The sequence below is a fragment of the Pongo abelii genome, chromosome 1, assembly GCF_028885655.2.
Source record: "Pongo abelii isolate AG06213 chromosome 1, NHGRI_mPonAbe1-v2.0_pri, whole genome shotgun sequence".
Classification (NCBI taxonomy): Eukaryota; Metazoa; Chordata; class Mammalia; order Primates; family Hominidae; genus Pongo; species Pongo abelii.
Window position 1 is genome coordinate 175,568,930 of NC_071985.2, and position 20,116 is coordinate 175,589,045.

The following is a 20,116-nucleotide window of genomic DNA, read 5'->3' on the forward strand; positions in this document are numbered from 1 at the left end:
TTGTAGGAGATAATCCTTCCTTGTCTCTTCCTAACTTCTGCATTTGCCAGCAATCCTTCGTGTTCCCTGTAAATGCATCATTCCAGTTTCTATCTCTTCCTTCACATGGTCATCTTCTCACTGAGTCTCTGTCTTCTTCTTATAAGGATGGCAGTCATATTGGATTAATGGCCCAGCCTACTCCAGTATAACCTCATCTGAACTTAAGTACAGCTTCTCTTTGACTCACAATGGGGTTATATCCCAATAAGCCCATTGTATAGTAAGTTGAAGATATCGTCAGTTGAAAATGCATTTAGTACACCTAACCCACCAAATCTCATAGCTTTGCCTGGTCTACCTTATGTGTGCTCAGAACATTACATTACAGTTGGACAAAATCATCTAACACAATTCTAGTTTATAATAATGAAACTAAAAATGTTATGATTAAAAAATAAAAATAATAAAAATAAAAGATCAAAATCTAAAATGTGAAGTACGATTTCTACTGAATGTGCATTGGTTTAACAATCATAGGGTCAAAAAAATCATAAATTGAACTATTTTAAGTTGGGGACTGCCTGTAATTACATCTGGAACGAATTTATGTCCAAGTAAGCTTGCATTCTGAAGTACTAGGGGTTAAGACAGCAACATATTTTTTGGGGGGGTGAACCTAATTCAAGCCCTAACACCACCTATGTACAATACCTCCTTGCTTATTGATTATCAGAATATCACCTTCATGAGAGCAGAGACTCTGTTCATTGTTGTTTCTCCAGGGTATAGATCGGAACTTGGCATATAAAAGAACGCAATAATGACTTGCTAAATTAAAGAATGGCTTACAGTCTGCAGCCTGGCTAAGGAAATAAACATAAAGTTTGAGGGGATTAGACAGTCTTAGGTTCATAGCTCAGCCCCAGTACAGTACTCTATTTTGGCATTAGTTTCTTAACCTCTCTGCAGCTCTGTTTTTTCATTTCTATAATGGCATAGCAACATTTCACTGTGTTATCATTTTCATTGAACTGTTCTGAAGCTATGTTTTATCTAGTGCCATTTGCATTTTCTACATCATGTGACTCCAATTCTCTAGTATCCGCTTTCAGCTGTTTTCAACTTTTCGATTTTGGACAAAGTGTATTCTCTCAGAGACTTGGTTTTCCAGTCTGTGAGGTTGAGAATTGCACCTTCTAGCCCACATCACAGGGTTTTTAGGAGATTGTGCTACAGCAATGTATGCAGAAGCATTTTGGCAACTAAATAGATGTAGAATTTTTATGATCAATTTAAAGGTACTATTAACACTATTCAACATTTATGTTGCTTCTTCATCAGGTTTAAAAAGCATCATCTACATTTTTGTTTGTGATTCTTTTTTATAGAATATTTGACTGAAGCCCAGCAAGGTTAAGAAATTTGCATAAGATCACAGGACTATTTGCAAGGTGCCCGCTGAAAGCCACTCAGTTCCTGGTGCTCCCTTCACCCTGTTCCCTGTTCTCTGCCAGGCTTGTGATCATATTGGGGAGACCCAGCAATGAGGCCAGCAGTTTCATCCATTTATGTAAATATTGATAAAAGGTTACCAACAACCTCTAATTAGTTCATTTCATCTCCTCCTTTTCCTTCTCTATAAGGTATCTTTTATATGGATGAGGAAATAGAGATTGAATCAAGTGGCCAGAAAGAAGGAAAGGCAAGCCCTGCCTATCAGTCCTAAAGATTAGGGTTGTGTGATTGTGTTTCCAGGAGCTACCTATGAGGCCCTGATCCCTGCCACCTGTGGATTCTGCTATGCCCAGTTCTTGAGCCAAGCCAACCAGTGGGCACTACCCAATAGGAAGAACCCCACCAACAGGTAGGATCTAGCATCTATTTTGTGACCTGGGGTCTGGGGTTCTAGTCTAGATATCTGCCTGCCTACAAAGCTGCAGTCTTCCCTCCTAATCTGTAGCTACCTTAATTACCTAGGACACAAGCCTGGAGAGGAGCAAAGTTTCTTGAAATTTTCAAGGGCTCTGAAATCAAAATGAACCAGAAATTGAATCTCGTACAGGTCAGTTTGAACCTGTGTGATCTAGGAGAAATGCTTAATTACTTTGAAGTTACTTTTCTCTTCTAAAAAATGGGGATTAAGAATAGAATTAAGAGAGATGATGTATGAACAGCACATAGTTCTTGGCACAAAGTAGAAATTCAATAAATGCTTGCTGCTTTGCTTCCCATTCTCCACTTTGACCAGGGCCTGCCAAGTTCACATCCTGTTGAGCAGCAGCCCTACCAAGTGTCCAGTCCTGCTCTTCCCCTCTGTACCTCCCACAAATCCTCCAGCCATGCCCTCTTTATGCCCTGTACCCAAGCACTGGTAAGGTCATGGTGAAACAAAGGGATTACTACTACCTGATAGCCACCATGGCCTTCTCCCCAGAGACCTCTACTTCTATGTCCACTTCACCTGGGTATCAGAATCCACCTTAGTTGAACACAAGTTTGGAAAAATCCCCAGGATATTGCAATATGGACTTCTGGCATATCTGGTTACCATCCTTCCAGAATCATTCTTCTTTAAGAACCACGCTTCTTTTTTCTTCTGGCCACCAATGAATACTCAGGGTGCCCCACAGTGCAAGCCACATGAGTTGTGAGAGCACTTTCCCCTTCTCAATAATCAAGGAGAGTGTTTATTCCTTATTCAATCTTTTTACTAATGCTTCACTCATTAATTTAACACATTTATGGAGCACATACTGCACGCCAGGACTTGTGTTAGGTGTGAGGAACCAAAAATAACAAAGTTGTGTTATTTTTGGAATATGGAATGATTGTGAACAGAGGTGGGATGACTGGGGAATCAGCCACATTCCAGAAACTTCTCCAGCTTCCTGGATGCTGTAACCATACAGAGGCTCAGTAGCCCAGGGAATGGTTGCTAGGGCCCTTCATTGCAACACGAATTTATACCACAATGAATACTTATAGGACATAGTTAAAAGATTATCCTAATATGTGTTCAAGTTCACTGATGTCCAAACTCAGAGACAGCTTCTATTTGTTTAGAGCAATAACATGCACTTAAAGTATTAGTGAGCCAACTGTTGCATGGGTGCTGGGAGTTTGCTCTCCCTTTAGGTTTTATGCAGGTCTGAAAATATTTGAGGATTCTGACTCAGTATCAAAGTACATTCAGTAATAATAATTCATTATAATGGGGTCAGGCATGGTGGCTCATGCCTGTAATCCCAGCACTTTCGGAGGCTGAGGCGGGAGGATTGCTTGAGGCCAGGAGTTTGAGATCAGCCTGGGGAAAATAGTGAGACCACATCTCCACGTACAGTTTTTTTTTTTTTAAAAAACCAGCCAGGTGTGGTGGTATACACTTGAGTCCTAGCTACTTGGAAGGCTGAGGTGGGAGGATCCCTTGAGCCCAGGAGTTGGAGGCTGCAGTGAGCTATGATTGTGCCACTGCACTCCAGCCTGGGAGATGGAGGGAGACCCTGTCTCTAAAAAAACACCACAAACCAAAAATTATAATAAATATGATCATTGATATAGTTTGGATATTTGTCCCTGCCCAAATCTCTTGTTGAATTTTAACCCTCAATTCTGGAGGTGGAGCCTGGTGGGAGATGTTTGGGTCATGAGAGTGGATCCCTCATGGTTTGGTGCTGTCTTCAAGATAGTGAGTCCTTGAAAGATCTGGTCATTTAAAAGTGTGTGGCACCTTTCCCTCCACTCTGTCTCTTGCTCCTGCTTTTGCCATTTGATGTGTCTGCTCCCCCTTCACCTTCTGCCAAGATTATAAGCCTCCTGAGGCCTCCCTAGAAGCTGAGCAAATGCCAACACTGTGCTTCCTGTAATGCCTGCAGAACCATGAGCCAAGTAAGCCTCTTTTTTTAATAAATTACCCAGTCTTAGGTACTTCTTTATAGCAACGCAAGAATGGCCTAATACAATTACGTAAAAACTCCATTTTATTGAGGGCTTATTATATCCCAGGCACTAAACATTTATATGGATTAACTCATTTAATCCTCACAACAGCCTTATAAGGGAGCTAACATTCTTATCCTCATGTTATAGATGGGAAAACTGAGGCACTGAGAAGCTGTAACTTGCTAGAAAGTATCATAGTAAGGATTTAAACACAAGCATTCTGGCTCCAGAGCCCACACTCTTAAATTGGGTATGTGCTTGCATCAAGCACCTCACAAAAATTATTCAGTCTTCTCCACTCTAGGAAGAAGGTGTGATAATTCCTGTCTTGCAGATGAGGAAACAAAAGCCCATGGTTAATGATATGCTCAAGATCCCACAGCTAGTCAGTAGTGGGGCGGGGATTTAAACTTAGGTGGCCTCTCTAGAGTCACATGCTTGGCCGCCATGTGAGAGTTTCATTCATGTGGTTTTGGCCTGACCTTGCCCACACCTGAAGCTTTTTGACTTCCATCTGCAGGTTCAGGCTTTGTTTTCTAGACCTCTGGGCCCTAAAACTAAGTCAACGTATTTCCTCACTTCTTTACTGCTAGTGCCACTCGCAGCTGGCCAGGACGGTCACCTCCAGGATTTGTCATGGACTGTCCATGCTTGAACAATCACAACATTCCTTTAGCACTTAAAATTGTATTTTCCAAAGCATCTTCCATGGGATAATTTATTGGTTCTCCAGATCACCCCATGAGGATGAGAGAGGCAGAGGCTGGCTGCTCTCTCCCACTGAAGAGGGCTCCAGTGAAGGAGCCTTTCCCCACAGTGACTTGCTCCGTAACCAGACCTGGGGCTAGAACCCAAATCCCAGATTTACTTTAGCAGTGCTTATTTCTCTGTTTAATTCCTGTCCAGAGAGAAATGATCTAAGCTCAGCTTTCCCCCGCTATTTTGCCCAATACTTGTAATCAGGATGTTTCACATCTCCCAATGCCTTTGTCACCTGAAAAATTAGGAACAGATGGTTGTTTGTCTTCTTCTAGCCCAACATTCTTTTCCAGCTGGGAGGAGGGCCCTAGGCTCAAACACTGTAATTTTTTGAGAGGATTTAATGTACCTCTCTCAAATTCCTAGCACATTTTGAAACACAATTTAAAACAGCTAGTCTATGCCATGTCCATGTATTCTTACCCCATTTCTCAACTGCTGGGTTGCAAGGTTATCCTCTGTGCAAATTACATGCAGTGAATAGAGGGCTTGTATACACAGACTTTGGTTTTCCCATCTGTGAAATGGGTGGTAAGGATGACACAAAAGGCAGGGAGAACACAGGGGGCTGAATTACATAATTAAGATTCTTCTCATACTATTGTTCAATTACTATAAAACGTCTTGCACAAGGATGCCCACTTTCACCACTTCTATTCAACATAGTACTGGAAGTCCTAGCCAGAGCAACCAGATAAGAGAAAAAAATAAAGGGCACCCAAATCAGTAAAGAGGAAGTCAAACTGTCACTGTTTTCTGATGACATGATGATATACCTAGAAAACCCTAAAGGCTCATCCGAAAAGCTCCTAGAACTGATAAATGAATTCAGCAATGTTTCAGGATAAAATTAATGTACACAAATCAGTAGCTTCTGCTATACACCAACAGTGACCCAGATGAGAATCAAAGAAAGAACTCAACCCAATTTATAATAGCTGCAAAACAATTAACAGAAAAAATAATTAGGAATATACCTAACCAAGGAAGTGAAAGACCTCTACAAAGAAAACTACAAAACACTGCTGAAAGAAATCATAGACAACACAAACAAATGAAAACACATCCCATGCTCATGGATGGGTAGGATCAATATTGTGAAAAAGACCATACTTCCAAAAGCAATCTACAAATTCAATGCAATTCCCATCAAAATACCATCATCGTTCTTCACAGAACTATAAAAAATAATCCTAGTTGTTTGAAGGGGTGAGAGATAAAATTCATATGGAATTAAAAAAGAGCCTGTATAGCCAAAATGAGACTGAGCAAAAAGAACAACTCTGGAGTGATCACATTACCCAACTTCAAACTATACTGTAAGGCAATAGTCACCAAAATGGCATGGTACTGGTATAAAAATAGGCATACAGACCAATGGAACAGAAAGAGAACCCAGAATAAAGCCAAATACTTAGAGTCAACTAATCTTCAACAAAGCAAACAAAAACATAAAGTGGGTGTATCAGTCAGCGTTCTCTAGAGGGACAGAACTAAAGGAATATATATATATATATATATATATATATATATATATATAAAGGGGAGTTTGTTAAGTATTAACTCACATAATCACAAGGCCCCACGATAAGCTGTCTGCCCAGTGAGAAACAAGGAGAATCAGTTCAAGTTCCAAAACTGAAGAACTTGGAGTTCGATATTCAAGGGCAGGAAGCATCCAACACGGGAGAAAATTGTAGGCTGGGAAGCTAGGCCAGTCTCTCTTTTCACATTTTTCTACCTGCTTATATTCTAGCTGTGCTGGCAGCTGATTAGATAGTGCCCACCCAGATTAAGCGTGGGTCTGCCTTTCCCAGCCCACTGACTCAAATGTTAATCTCCTATGGGAATACCCTCACAGACACACCGAGGATAAATACTTTATATCCTTCAATCCAATCAAGTTGACACTCAACTCAGTATTACCATCACAAGCCCACCCCTTGTCAACTTGAACCCATACACATCTCCTGAGATCATACATAATCTTCAAATAAAGACAATAATAAGGTTGTAATTGCACCTAACATAATACAACTATCCTTCATACAATGGGAAATGCACCAATCCCCAACCCAAATACTATTACATAAAGTTAACAATATTTAAATGCTGATGCGAAGTCAATAAATCTTGTGTCACATGATAAAGGAGAAAGGAAATAAAATGAAGATATTTTCTTTTTTTTATTAGTATACTTTAGGTTCTAGGATACATGTGCACAACATGCAGGTTTGTTACATATATATACATGTGCCATGTTGGTGTGATACACCCATTAACTTGTCATTTACATTAGGTTTATCTCTTAATGCTATCCCTCCCCCCCTACCCCCACCCCACAACAGGCCCTGGTGTGTGATGTTCCCCTACCTGTGTCCAAGTGTTCTCATTGTTTAATTCCCACCTGTAAGTGAGAACATGCGGTGTTTGGTTTTTTGTCCTTGCAATAGTTTGCTGAGAATGATGGTTTCCAGCTTCATCCATGTCCCTGCAAAGGACATGAACTCATCATTTTTTATGGCTGCGTAGTATTCCATGGTGTATATGTGCCACATTTTCTTAATCCAGTCTATCATTGATGGACATTTGGGTTGGTTCCAAGACTTTGCTATTGTGAATAGTGCCGCAATAAACATACGTGTGCATGTGTCTTTATAGCAGCATGATTTATGATCCTTTGGGTACATACCCAGTAATGGGATGGCTGGGTCAAATGGTATTTCTAGTTCTAGATCCTTGAGGAACTGCCACACTGACTTCCACAATGGTTGAACTAGTTTACAGTCCCACCAACAGTGTAAAAGTGTTCCTATTTCTCCACATCCTCTCCAGCACCTGTTGTTTCCTGACTTTTTAATGATTGCCATTCTAACTGGCGTGAGATGGTATCTCATTGTGGTTTTGATTTGCATTTCTCTGATGGCCAGTGATGATGAGCATTTTCTCACGTGTCTGTTGGCTGCATAAAAGTCTTCTTTTGAGACGTGTCTGTTCATATCTTTTGCCCAGTTTTTGATGGAGTTGTTTGTTTTTTTCTTGTAAGTTTGTTTGAGTTCTTTGTAGATTCTGGATATTAGACCTTTATCAGATGAATAGATTGCAAAAATTTTCTCCCATTCTGTAGGTTGAGTATTCACTCTGTTGGTAGTTTCTTTTGCTGTGCAGAAGCTCTTTAGTTTAATTAGATCCCATTTGTCAATTTTGACTTGTTGCCATTGCTTTTGGTGTTTTAGACATGAAGTCCTTGCCTGTGCCTATGTCCTGAATGGTATTGCCTGGGTTTTCTTCTAGGGCTTTTATGGTTTTAGGTCTAACATTTAAGTCTTTAATTCATCTTGAATTAATTTTTGTATAAGGTATAAGGAAGGGATCCAGTTTCAGCTTTCTACATACGGGTAGCCAGTTTTCCCAGCACCATTTATTAAACACTTACACATCAGATGGTTGTAGCTGTGTGGTATTATTTCTGAGGGCTCTGTTGTGTTCCATTGATCTATATCTCTGTTTTGGTACCAGTACCATGCTGTTTTGGTTACTGTAGCCTTGTAGTATAGTTTGAAGTCAGGTAGCGTGATGCCTCCAGCTTTGTTCTTTTGGCTTAGGATTGTCTTGGAAATGCGGGCTCTTTTTTGGTTCCATATGAACTTTAAAGTAGTTTTTTCCAATTCTGTGAAGAAGGTCATTTGTAGCTTGATGGCGATGGCATTAAATCTATAAATTACCTTGGGCAATATGGCCATTTTCACGATATTGATTCTTCCTATCCATGAACATGAATATTCTTCCATTTGTTTGTGTCCTCTTTTATTTCGTTGAGCAGTGGTTTGTAGTTCTCCTTGAAGAGGTCCTTCACATCGTTTTTAAGTTGGATTCCTTGGTGTTTCATTCTCTTTGAAGCAATTGTGAATGGGAGTTCACTCATGATTTGGCTCTCTGTTTGTCTGTTATTGGTGTATAAGAATGCTTGTGATTTTTGTACATTGATTTTGTATCCTGAGACTTTGCTGAAGTTGCTTATCAGCTTAAGGAGATTTTGGGCTGAGACAATGGGGTTTTCTAGATATACAATCATGTCATCTGCAAACAGGGACAATTTGACTTCCTCTTTTCCTAATTGAATACCCTTGATTTCCTTCTCCTGCCTAATTGCCCTGGCCAGAACTTCCAACACTATGTTGAATAGGAGTGGTGAGAGAGGGCATCCCTGTCTTGTGCCAGTTTTCAGAGGGAATGCTTCCAGTTTTTGCCCATTCAGTATGATACTGGCTGTGGGTTTGTCATAGATAGCTCTTATTATTTTGAGATACGTCCCATCAATACCTAATTTATTGAGAGTTTTTAGCATGAAGGTTGTTGAATTTTGTCAAAGGCCTTTTGTGCATCTATTGAGATAATCATGTGGTTTTTGTCTTTGGTTCTGTTTATATGCTGGATTACATTTATTGATTTGCATATGTTGAACCAGCCTTGCATCCCAGGCATGAAGCCCACTTGATCATGGTGGATAAGCTTTTTGATGTGCTGCTGGATTCAGTTTGCCAGTATTTTATTGAGGATATTTGCATTGATGTTCATCAGGGATATTGGTCTAAAATTCTCTTTTTTGGTTGTGTCTCTGCCTGGCTTTGGTATCAGGATGATGCTGGCCTCATAAAATGAGTTAGAGAGGATTCCCTCTTTTTCTATTGATTGGAGTAGTTTCAGAAGGAATGGTACCAGTTCCTCCTTGTACCTCTGGTAGAATTCAGCTGTGAATCCATCTGGTCCTGGACTCTTTTTGGTTGGTAAGCTATTGATTATTGCCACAATTTCAGATCCTGTTATTGGTCTATTCAGAGATTCAACTTCTTCCTGGTTTAGTCTTGGGAGAGTGTATGTTTCGAGGAATTTATCCATTTCTTCTAGATTTTCTAGTTGATTTGCGTAGAGTTGTTTGTAGTACTCTCTGATGGTAGTTTGTATTTCTGTGTTATCGGTGGTGATATCCCCTTTATCATTTTTTATTGCGTCTATTTGATTCTTCTCTCTTTTCTTCTTTATTAGTCTTGCTAGCAGTCTATCAATTTTGTTGATCCTTTCAAAAAACCAGCTCCTGGATTCATTAATTTTTTGAAGGGTTCTTTTTGTCTCTATTTCCTTCAGTTCTGCTCTGATGTTAGTTATTTCTTGCCTTCTGCTAGCTTTTGAATGTGTTTGCTCTTGCTTTTCTAGTTCTTATGATTGTGATGTTAGGGTGTCAATTTTAGATCTTTCCTGCTTTCTCTTGTGGGCATTTAGTGCTATAAATTTCCCTCTACACACTGCTTTGAATGTGTCCCAGAGATTCTGGTACATTGTGTCTTTGTTCTCGTTGGTTTCAAAGAACATCTTTATTTCTGCCTTCATTTCATTATGCACCCAGTAGTCATTCAGGAGCAGGTTGTTCAGTTTCCATGTAGTTGAGTGGTTTTGAGTGAGTTTCTTAACCCTGAGTTCTAGTTTCATTGCACTGTGGTCTGAGAGACAGTTTGTTACAATTTCTGTTCTTTTACATTTGCTGAGGAGTGCTTTACTTCCAAATATGTGGTCAATTTTGGAATAAGTGCAATGTGGTGCTGAGAAGAATGTATATTCTGTTGATTTGGGGTGGAGAGTTCTGTAGATGTCTATTAGGTCCGCTTGGTGCAGAGCTGAGCTCAATTCCTGGATATCCTTGTTAACTTTCTGTCTCATTGATCTGTCTAATGTTGACAGTGGGGTGTTAAAGTCTCCCATTATTATTGTGTGGGAGTCTTAAGTCTCTTTGTAGGTCTCTAAGGACCTGCTTTATGAATCTGGGTGCTCCTGAATTGGGTACATACATATTTAGGATAGTTAGCTCTTCTTGTTGAATTGATCCCTTTACCATTATGTAATGGCCTTCTTTGTCTCTTTTGATCTTTGTTGGTTTAAAGTCTGTTTTATCAGAGACTAGGATTGCAATCCCTGCCTTTTTTTTGTTTTCCATTTGCTTGGTAGATCTTCCTCCATCCCTTTATTTTGAGCCTATGTGTGTCTCTGCACGTGAGATGGGTCTCCAGAATACAACACACTGATGGGTCTTGACTCTTTATCCAATTTGCCAGTCTGTGTCTTTAATTGGAGCATTTAGCCCATTTACATTTAAGGTTAATATTGTTATGTGTGAATTTGATCCTGTCATTATGATGTTAGCTGGTTATTTTGCTCGTTAGTTGATGCAGTTTCTTCCTAGCATCAATGGTCTTTACAATTTGGCATGTTTTTGCTGTGGCTGGTACCGGTTGTTCCTTTCCATGTTTAGTGCTTCCTTCAGGAGCTCTTGTAGGACAGGCCTGGTGGTGACAAAATCTCTCAGCACTTGCTTGTCTGTAAAGGATTTTATTTCTCCTTCACTTATGAAGCTTAGTTTGGCTGGATATGAAATTCTGGCTTGAAAATTCTTTTCTTTAAGAATGTTGAATATTGGCCCCCACTCTTTTCTGGCTTGTAGAGTTTCTGCTGAGAGATCTGTTAGTCTGATGGGCTTCCCTTTGTGGGTAACCCAACCTTTCTCTCTGGCTGCCCTTAACATTTTTTCCTTCATTTCAACTTTGGTGAATCTGACAATTATGTGTCTTGGAGTTGCTCTCCTCGAGGAGTATCTTTGTGGCATTCTCTGTATTTCCTGAATTTGAATGTTGGCCTGCCTTGCTAAGCTGGGGAGGTTCTCCTGGATAATATCCTGCAGAGTGTTTTCCAACTTGGTTCCATTCTCCCTGTCACTTTCAGGTACACCAATGAGACGTAGATTTGGTCTTTTCACATAGTCCCATATTTCTTGGAGGCTTTGTTCGTTTCTTTTTACTCTTTTTTCTCTAAACTTCTCTTCGCGCTTCATTTCATTCATTTGATCTTCAATCACTGATACCCTTTCTTCCAGTTGATCAGATCAGCTTCTGAAGCTTGTGCATGCATCATGTAGTTCTCGTTCCATGGTTTTCAGCTCCTTCAGGTCATTTAAGGACTTCTCTACACTGGTTATTCTGGTTAGCCATTCGTCTAATCTTTTTCCGAGGTTTTTAGCTTCTTTGCGATGGGTTCGAACTTCCTCCTTTAGCTCGGAGAAGTTTGATCATCTGAAGCCTTCTCTCAACTCATCAAAGTCATTTTCCATCCAGCTTTGTTCTGTTGCTGGCAAGGAGCTGCATTCCTTTGGAGGGGGAGAGGAGCTCTGATTTTTAGAATTTTCAGCTTTTCTGCTCTGTTTTTTCCCCATCTTTGTGGCTTTATCTACCTTTGGTCTTTGATGATGGTGATGTACAGATGGGGTTTTGGTGTGGATGTCCTTTCTGTTTGTTAGTTTTCCTTCTAACAGTCGTGACCCTCAGCTACAGGTCTGTTGGAGTTTGCTGGAGGTCCACTTCAGACCCTGTTTGCCTGGGTATCAGCAGCAGAGGCTGCAGAACAGCGAATATTGGTGAATAGCAAATGTTGCTGCCTGATTGTTCCTCTGGAAGCTTCGTCTCAGAGGGGTACCCAGCCATGTGGGGTGTCAGTCTGCCCCTACTGGGGGTGCCTTCCAGTTAGGCTACTCGGGGGTCAGGGACCCACTTGAGGAGGCAGTCTCTCCATTCTCAGATCTCAAACTCCTTGCTGGGAGAACCACTACTCTCTTCATAGCTGTCAGACAGAGACATTTAAGTCTGCAGAGATTTCTCTGCCTTTTGTTTGGCTATGCCCTGCCCCCAGAGGTGGAGTCTACAGAGGCAGGCAGGCCACCTTGAGCTGCGGTGGGCTCCACCCAGTTCGAGCTTCCAGGCCACTTTGTTTACCTACTCAAGCCTCAGCAATGGTGGGTGCCCCTCCCCCAGCCTCGCTGCCACCTTGCAGTTTGATCTCAGACTGCTGTGCCAGCAATGAGGGAGGCTCTGTGGGCATGGTAGCCTCCGAGCCTGGTGCAAGATATAATCTCTTGGTGTGCCGTTTGCTAAGACCATTGGAAAAGCGCAGTATTAGGGTGGGAGTGACCGGATTTTCCAGGTGCCATCTGTCACAGCTTCCCTTGGCTAGGAAAGGGAATTCCCTGACCCCTTGCACTTCCCGGGTGAGGTGATGCCTCGCCCTCCTTCGGCTCATGCTCGGTGGGCTGCACCCGCTGTCCTGCACCCACTGTCTGACAAGCCCCAGTGAGATGAACCTGGTACCTCAGTTGGAAATAAGAAATCATTCGTCTTCTGTGTCGCTCACGCTGGGAGCTGTAGACTGGAGCTGTTCCTATTCGGCCATCTTGGAACTGCTGAAGATATTTTCTTATTACAAGTGTATACATGCACAAACATCTTTTTAACAAAAGAAGGAGAAAATACTCATGACAATTTCAGTCCTTGTTTTGCAGCTGGTCATGTGGTTGTACCTGGTATTGATGACCGCCTTCTTCTACTACCCATTCTGTATTCCCTTTGCCTTCAGCAAACACCTCAGCAGGTCAAGGTTTTTTTTTCTGGTGGTGTGACCCAAACCTTATTCCTGAAGGTTCTGGGTCATTTGTAGTCCTGCCCAGATTGGGCTGTTATAGTTTCCCATTGACCTTAATCACAGGGCATGGTAATACTAAGAGATGCCCTAATGGCCTCCTATTTATATATATACTCTTCCTTACCTCCGTTGTAGAGTAGCAGACTGATTTCGTCTTGATAGTCTGGGTCAATCACCCCAGCCAACACTGTGACTCCTTTCTTAGCCTGTTAACTTAAAGAGAGGAGGAGCCCAAAGTGTCCAAATGGCAATCTTAACTTCCAGTTTAATGGAATCGTTGTTGTGTCTCCTGGTGGCAGGATCTTTCCCTCTGGAACTAAGACCACTGGGTCAGCAGAATGTAATGTCATGGGAACAGGAAGCAAAAATTTTGCTAGTGGATCACTAGGGATGATGGTGAGTGGTGCCAGTTCCACTTCCATCCTTTGATTCCTGGACACATGAATCCTGGCTATGGGAGACACAGTACCATATATTGGATGCTGATTCAGAGCATACATGGCCTTCTGGACATGCCACAGCCTTGCAATATATTGTCACCTAGTTGGCATTCTAATTGTGACTTCAAAAGGCCATTCTGCCATTCTATCAATCCAACTGCTTTGAGATGATGGGGAACATGGTAAGACCAGTGAATTGTGAATTCCATGAGCATGAGCCCACTGCCACACTTCTTTTTTTTTTTTTTTTTTTGAGACAGAGTCTCAGTCTGTCACCCAGGCTAGAGTGCAGTGGCACGATCTCAGCTCATTACAACCTCTGCCTCCCTGGTCGAAGTGATTCCCCTGCCTCAGCCTCCCAAGTAGCTGGGATGACAGGCATCCTCCAGCACACCCGGCTAATTTTTGTATTTTTAGTAGAGATAGGGTTTCACCATGTTGGCCAGGCTGGTCTCAAACTCCTGAACTCAGGTAATCCACCTGCCTCGGCCTCCCAAAGTGCTGGGATTACAGGCGTGAGCCACTGCACCTGGCCTGCCACACTTCTTTTGCCATAAAGTGAGTGCCTTGGTCAGACACAATACTGTGTGGAATACCATGACAGTGGAGAAAGCATTCTATGAGTCCACAGATGGTAGTCTTGGCAGAAGCATTGCATGTGGGATAGGCAAACCCATATCTGGAGTAAGTGTCTATTCCAGTGAGGACAAACCTCTGTCCTTTCTATGATGGAAGAGGTCTGATATTAACAACCTGCTACCAGGTAGCTGGCTGATCACCACAAGGAATGGTGCCATATCGAGGGCTCAGTGTTAGTCTCTGCTGCTGGTAAATTGGGCACTCAGCAGTGGCTGTAGCCAGGTCAGCCTTGGTGAGAGGAAGTCCATGTTGCTGAGCCCATGTGCAATCTCCATCCCAGCCACCATGCCACTTTGTTCATTGGCCCTTTGTGTGAAGACAGGGGTGGCTGGGGAAAGAGGCTGAGTGGTGTCCACAGAACATGTCATCCTATCCACTTGATTATTAAAATCCTCATCTGCTGAGGTCACCTGTTGGTGAGCATTCACATGGGATACAAATATCTTGACAGTTTTTAACCACTCAGAGAGGTCTATCCATATACCTCTTCACCAAATTTCTTTGTCACCGATTTTCCAATCATGCTTCTTCCAAGTCCCTGACCATCCAGCCAAACCATTGGCTACAGCCCATGAATCAGTATATAATGGCAAGTCTCGTCATTTCTCCTTCCATGCACAGTGCACAACCAGGTGCACTGCTCAAAGTTCTGCCCACTGGGAAGATTGCCCTTTACTGCTGTCCTTCAGGGATGTCCTAGAAAGGGGCTGTAGTGCTACAGCTGTCCATGTTTGGATGGTGCCTGCATATTGTGCAGAACCACCTGTGAAACAGGCCCTAGTCTTCTCTTCCTCTGTCAACTGATTGTAGGGTACTCCCCATGAGTTCATCAGTGCAGTCTGGGGGAGAGAAGGCAGGGTGGCAGAAATGGAGACCATGGGCATTTGAGCCACTTCCTCATGTAACTTACTTGTGCCTTCAGGACCTGCTCGAGCCCAATCACATACATACCACTTCCATTTGATGATGGAATGCTGCTATGCATGACCCACTTAATGGCTAGATGGGTCAGAAAGCACTCAATTCATGATAGGCTGTTTAGGTCACATGGTAATTTGATGTCCCATAGTCAAATGTTCAGTTTCCACCAAAGCCCAGTAACAGGCCAAGAGCTGACTCTCAAAAGGAGAGTAGTTATCTGAAGAAGATGTCAGAGCCTTGCTCCAAAATCCTAGAGGCCTCTGCTGTGATTCACCTATGGGGGCCTGCCAAAAGCTCCAAACAGCATCCCTATCTGCCACTGTCACCTCAAGCACCATTGGCTCTACTGGATTGTATGGCCCAAGTGGCAGAGCAGCTTGCACAGCAGCCTGGACCTGTTGCAGAACCTTCTGCTGTTCTGGACCCCACTCAAAACTGGCAGCCTTTCGGGTCACTCAATAAATGGGCTGGAGTAACACACCCAAATGAGAAATGTGTTGCCTCCAAAATCCACATAGACCCACTAGGTGTTGTGCCTTTTTCTTGGTTGTAGGAGAGGCCAAATGGCAGCAACCTATCCTTCACCTTAGAAATAATATCTCAACAGGCCCCACACCACTGGACTTGTAGAAATTTTACTGAGGTAGAAGTTCCCTGAATTTTACTTGGATTTATTTCCCATCCTCTGACATGCAAATGTCTCACCAATAAGTCCAGTGTGCTTGCTACTTCTTGCTCACTGGATCCAATCAGCATAATATCATCAATGTAATGGACCAGTGTGATATCTTGCGGAAGCGAAAAGCGATCAAGCTCTCTCTGAATAAGATTATGACACAAAGCCGGAGAATTGATATACCGCCGAGGCTGGACAGCAGAGGTATATTGCTGGCCTTGCCAGCTGAAGGCAAATTGCTCCTGGAGGGCCTTATGGACAGGAATGGAGAAAAAGAAATTTGCCAAGTCAATGGCTGCATACCAGGTACCAGGATATGTATTAATGTGCTCAAGCAATGAAACCACATCTGGTACAGCAGTTGCAATTGGAGTCATCATTTGGTTAAGCTTACAATAATCCACTGTCATTCTCCAAGATCCATCTGTCTTTTGCAAAGGCCAAATGAGAGAGCTGAACGGTGATGTGGTGGGAATTCCCACCCCTGCGTCTTTCAAGTCCTTGATGGTGGCACTAATCTTCGCAATCCCTCCAAGGATGCGATATTATTTTTGATTTACTATTTTTCTAGGTAGTGGCAGCTCTAATGGCTTCTATTTGGCCTTTCCCATCATAATAGCCCTCACCCTACCAGTCAGGGAGCCGATGTGGGGTTTCTGCCAGCTGCTAAGTGGGTCTGTGCCAATTATGCATTCTGGCCCTGGAGAAATGACCACAGGATGAGTCCGGGGACCCACTGGACCCACTGTAAGTCAGACCTGAGCTAAAACTTCATTAATTACCTGACCTCCATAAGCCCTATTTTAACTGGAGGGTCACAATGACGTTTTGGGTCTCCTGGAATCAACATCAGCTAAGAGCCGGTGTCCAATAGTCCCTGAAATGTCTGATCATTTCCTTTTCCCCAATGCACAGTTACCCTGGTAAAAGGCCAGAGGTCCCCTTGGGGAAGGAAAGGAGAAAGATTCACTGCATAAATTGTCAGTAGCATAGTGGGGTCCTTCCTCAAGGGGACCCGGCCTCCCCTTCATTCAAGGGGTTCTGGGTCTATAAACTGGCTCAAGTCTGGAGATTGAGAGACTGTGATTTCCTGTTTTTATCATTCAAACGATGATCCATTCAAAATAGAAGTTTTCTGCTTATATAAATTAAGTAGAAATGCAGTAGGCTTCGTATCGATTTCACTTCTAGGAACACTGTGATTAATTAGCCAATGCCAGAGCTCTACATGAATCAGACTATTCTGCTTGCTGCTTTGCCTCTGCTGTCCATTACGGTAGCTACATCCACCTTGCCTTTGATGGTTGAGTGCTGCCACTTGGCCCCTGCCACCTCAGGATCCAATTATTCCTATTGTATTTAAATTTTGTAGCTGAGTTACTGTGGTTCCCACTGTTAGATCTGACATACGGAGAAGAGCAATTACAGGGCTCTTCAAAGATCCAGGTGCTGCTGACACAAATCTATTTCACAAGGCATTGGTCAAGGATATATCTTCTGGACCCTCCCAGCTGGGAAGAGTAGGTCTAAAGTGACTAATCCACTCCACCATCCCAATCTCCCTAAGCCTTTGGATCCCTTTCTCTACATTAAACTAAGGGAGATCAGGTATTTCCATCTCATTCACAGTGGGCCATCTTTTAATCCATATTTCAGCTAACCAAGCAAAGAAACTATTAGAATGTTTTTTAACTCCCCAAGCTGCAACATTAAATGCAGATCCCTACTTAGTGGGCCCAAATCAATAAATTCAGCCTGATCCAACTCTATATTCCTTCCACCATTATCCCACACCCTTAATATCTATTCCCATGGCTATTCTCCAGATTTCTGTTTATATAAATTAGAAAACTCAAGCAGTATCCATTCCCATGACTATTCTCCAGATTTCTGTTTATATGAATTAGAAAACTCAAGCAGTTCTTTTTGAGTGTAGTGCACTTCCTCGTGGGTCACCCTCTCAAACTCACCTCTAGGGGCCAGCTGGGACTTTAGTCTTGTTATAGGTCTGGAAGCAAACAGGGATGTTGGGGGTGGCTCCTGAGGAGAATCAACATTATCTTGCTTGGCAACTGCCTCAGGGGAGGTAATCACTGCTGCCTCAGGCAACGCAGGGTTTATCTCCTCAGACAAAAGTTGAAAAGCTGTTGGCAGCATGGCTCAGGGAGGGCATGTTGCCACTACTGGGGATGGGGAAGCTCTTTCTTCTGAAATAAAAGTTTCATCAGAGTTTACAAACTCAGTGTCCCCAGCTTCATCAGGGTCCTCCCACACATCCCCATTCCAAGTTTCAGCATCCCATTCTTTTCCAGTCAATGCCCTCACTTTAACAGTAGAGATCTGGCAAGGCTGTGCATGCACCTTGGGTTGCAGGTCAGCCATTCACATGATAAAAGCTTGTGTCTGTTTTTCCACAATTTCAGCTCTTGCTCTACAGGAGATAAGACTCTCACTCAGAGCAATTTTAGCAGATTTGAGGCTCAGTATCTGCTTCTGAAGCCGGGAGATAGAATCCCTGAGTTTATCATTTTTTTTCATCACTTTGTCTACTGAACTTAAGAGCAACCAACCAGCTTCATTATGTTCCTTGGTTTTCCACATATGGTCAAAGTTATTATGTATAGAGTCACTAAACTCCTTGCCCCTCACGAACGATGAATCAGGAGTGTCAAATACATTTATTTTGCATGACTCTCTAAACATTTCATGCCAAGGACTGTCGGTGTTCTCCATACTATTAGAAGTAGAGTCCTTAGTATTTTGGGGTCAATCATATTAAGTAGCCAACTCCAGAAACCCCAAAACCAACGAAAGAACTCGATCCTTAATATTCTGTCCCTCTAGAACCTCTCCTGGTACCAAAATTTGTATTAGTCAGGGTTTTCTAGAGGTACAGAACAAATGAAATATATATATATATAAAAGCCATTTATTAAGTATTAACTTACATGATCACAAGGTCCAACAATAGGCCGTCTGCAGGGTGAGAAGCAAGGAGAGCCAGTCCGAGTTCCAAAACTGTAGAACTTGGGGTTTGATATTCAAGGGCAGGAAGCATCCAGCACAGGACAAAGATGTAGCTAGGAGGCCAGGCCAGACTCTCTTTTCACACTTTTTTGCCTGCTTATATTCTAGCCATGCTGGCAGTTGATTAGATTGTGCCCACCCAGATTAAGAGTCGGTTTACCTTTCCAAGCCCACTGACTCAAATGTTAATCTCCTGTGGCAACACCCTCACAGACACACCCAGGATCAATACTTTATATCCTTCAATCCAATCAAGTTGACACTCATTATTAACCATCACAGTGGGGAAAGGGCACCCTATTCAACAAACAGTGCTGGGATAATTGGCATGCCACATGTCTCTCACCTTATACAAAAAAATCAACTCAAGATGGATCAAAGACTTAAATCTAAGACCTGAGACCATAAAAATTCTAGAAGATAACATTGGAAAAACCCTTCTAGACATTGGCTTAGGCAAAGACTTCAAGAACCCAAAAGCAAATGCAACAAAAAACAAGGATAAATAGATGGGAGTTAATTAAACCAAAAAGCTTCTGCACAGCAAAAGAAATAGTCAGCAGAGTAAACAGACAACCCACAGAGTGGGAGAAAATCTCCACAATCTATACATCTAACAAAGGACTAATATCCAGAATCTACAAGGAACTCAAACAAATCAACAAGAAAAAAACAAACAATCTCATTAAAAAGTGGGCTAAGGATGTGAATAGACAATTCTCAAAAGAAGATATACAAATGGCCAACAAACATATGAAAAAATGCTCAACATCACTTATTAGCAGAGAAATGCAAATCAAAACCACAATGTGATACCACCTTACTCCTACAAGAATAGCCATAATAAAAATTAAAAAAAAAATAGATGTTGGAGTGTATGTGGTAAAAAGGGAACACTTTTACATTGTTGGTGGGAGTGTAAACTAGTACAGCCACTATGGAAAACAGTGTGGAGATTCCTTAAAGAACTAAAAGTAGAACCACCATTTGATCCAGCAATCCCATTCCTGGGTATCTACCTAGAGGAAAAGAAGTCATTATACGAAAAAGATACTTCTACACACATGTTTACAGCAGCACAATTCACAATTGCAAAATCATGGAATCAACACAAATGCTCATCAATCAATGAGTGGATAAAGAAAACGTGGTATGTATATACCATAGAATGCTACTCGATCACAACTTGCTCCTTGCTTAAAGCATATCTTATTGT

At 42.1% G+C, this 20,116-nt stretch overlaps 1 protein-coding gene across 6 annotated transcripts in view; it reads left to right on the forward strand.

The window, feature by feature from the left end:
• DAB1 (DAB adaptor protein 1) overlaps nt 1-20,116 on the forward strand; it is a 1,275,060-nt gene that overhangs the window by 683,734 nt on the left and 571,210 nt on the right. For 4 of the 6 annotated variants that reach the window (XM_054534040.2, XM_054534043.2, XM_054534046.2 and 1 more), the window contains one exon: nt 1,738-1,846. The exons of the other annotated variants lie outside the window; for them this stretch is intronic. The gene's annotated coding sequence lies outside the window, so the exon portion shown is untranslated. The remainder of the gene's footprint in view (nt 1-1,737; nt 1,847-20,116) is intronic. 6 annotated transcript variants of the gene reach the window in all.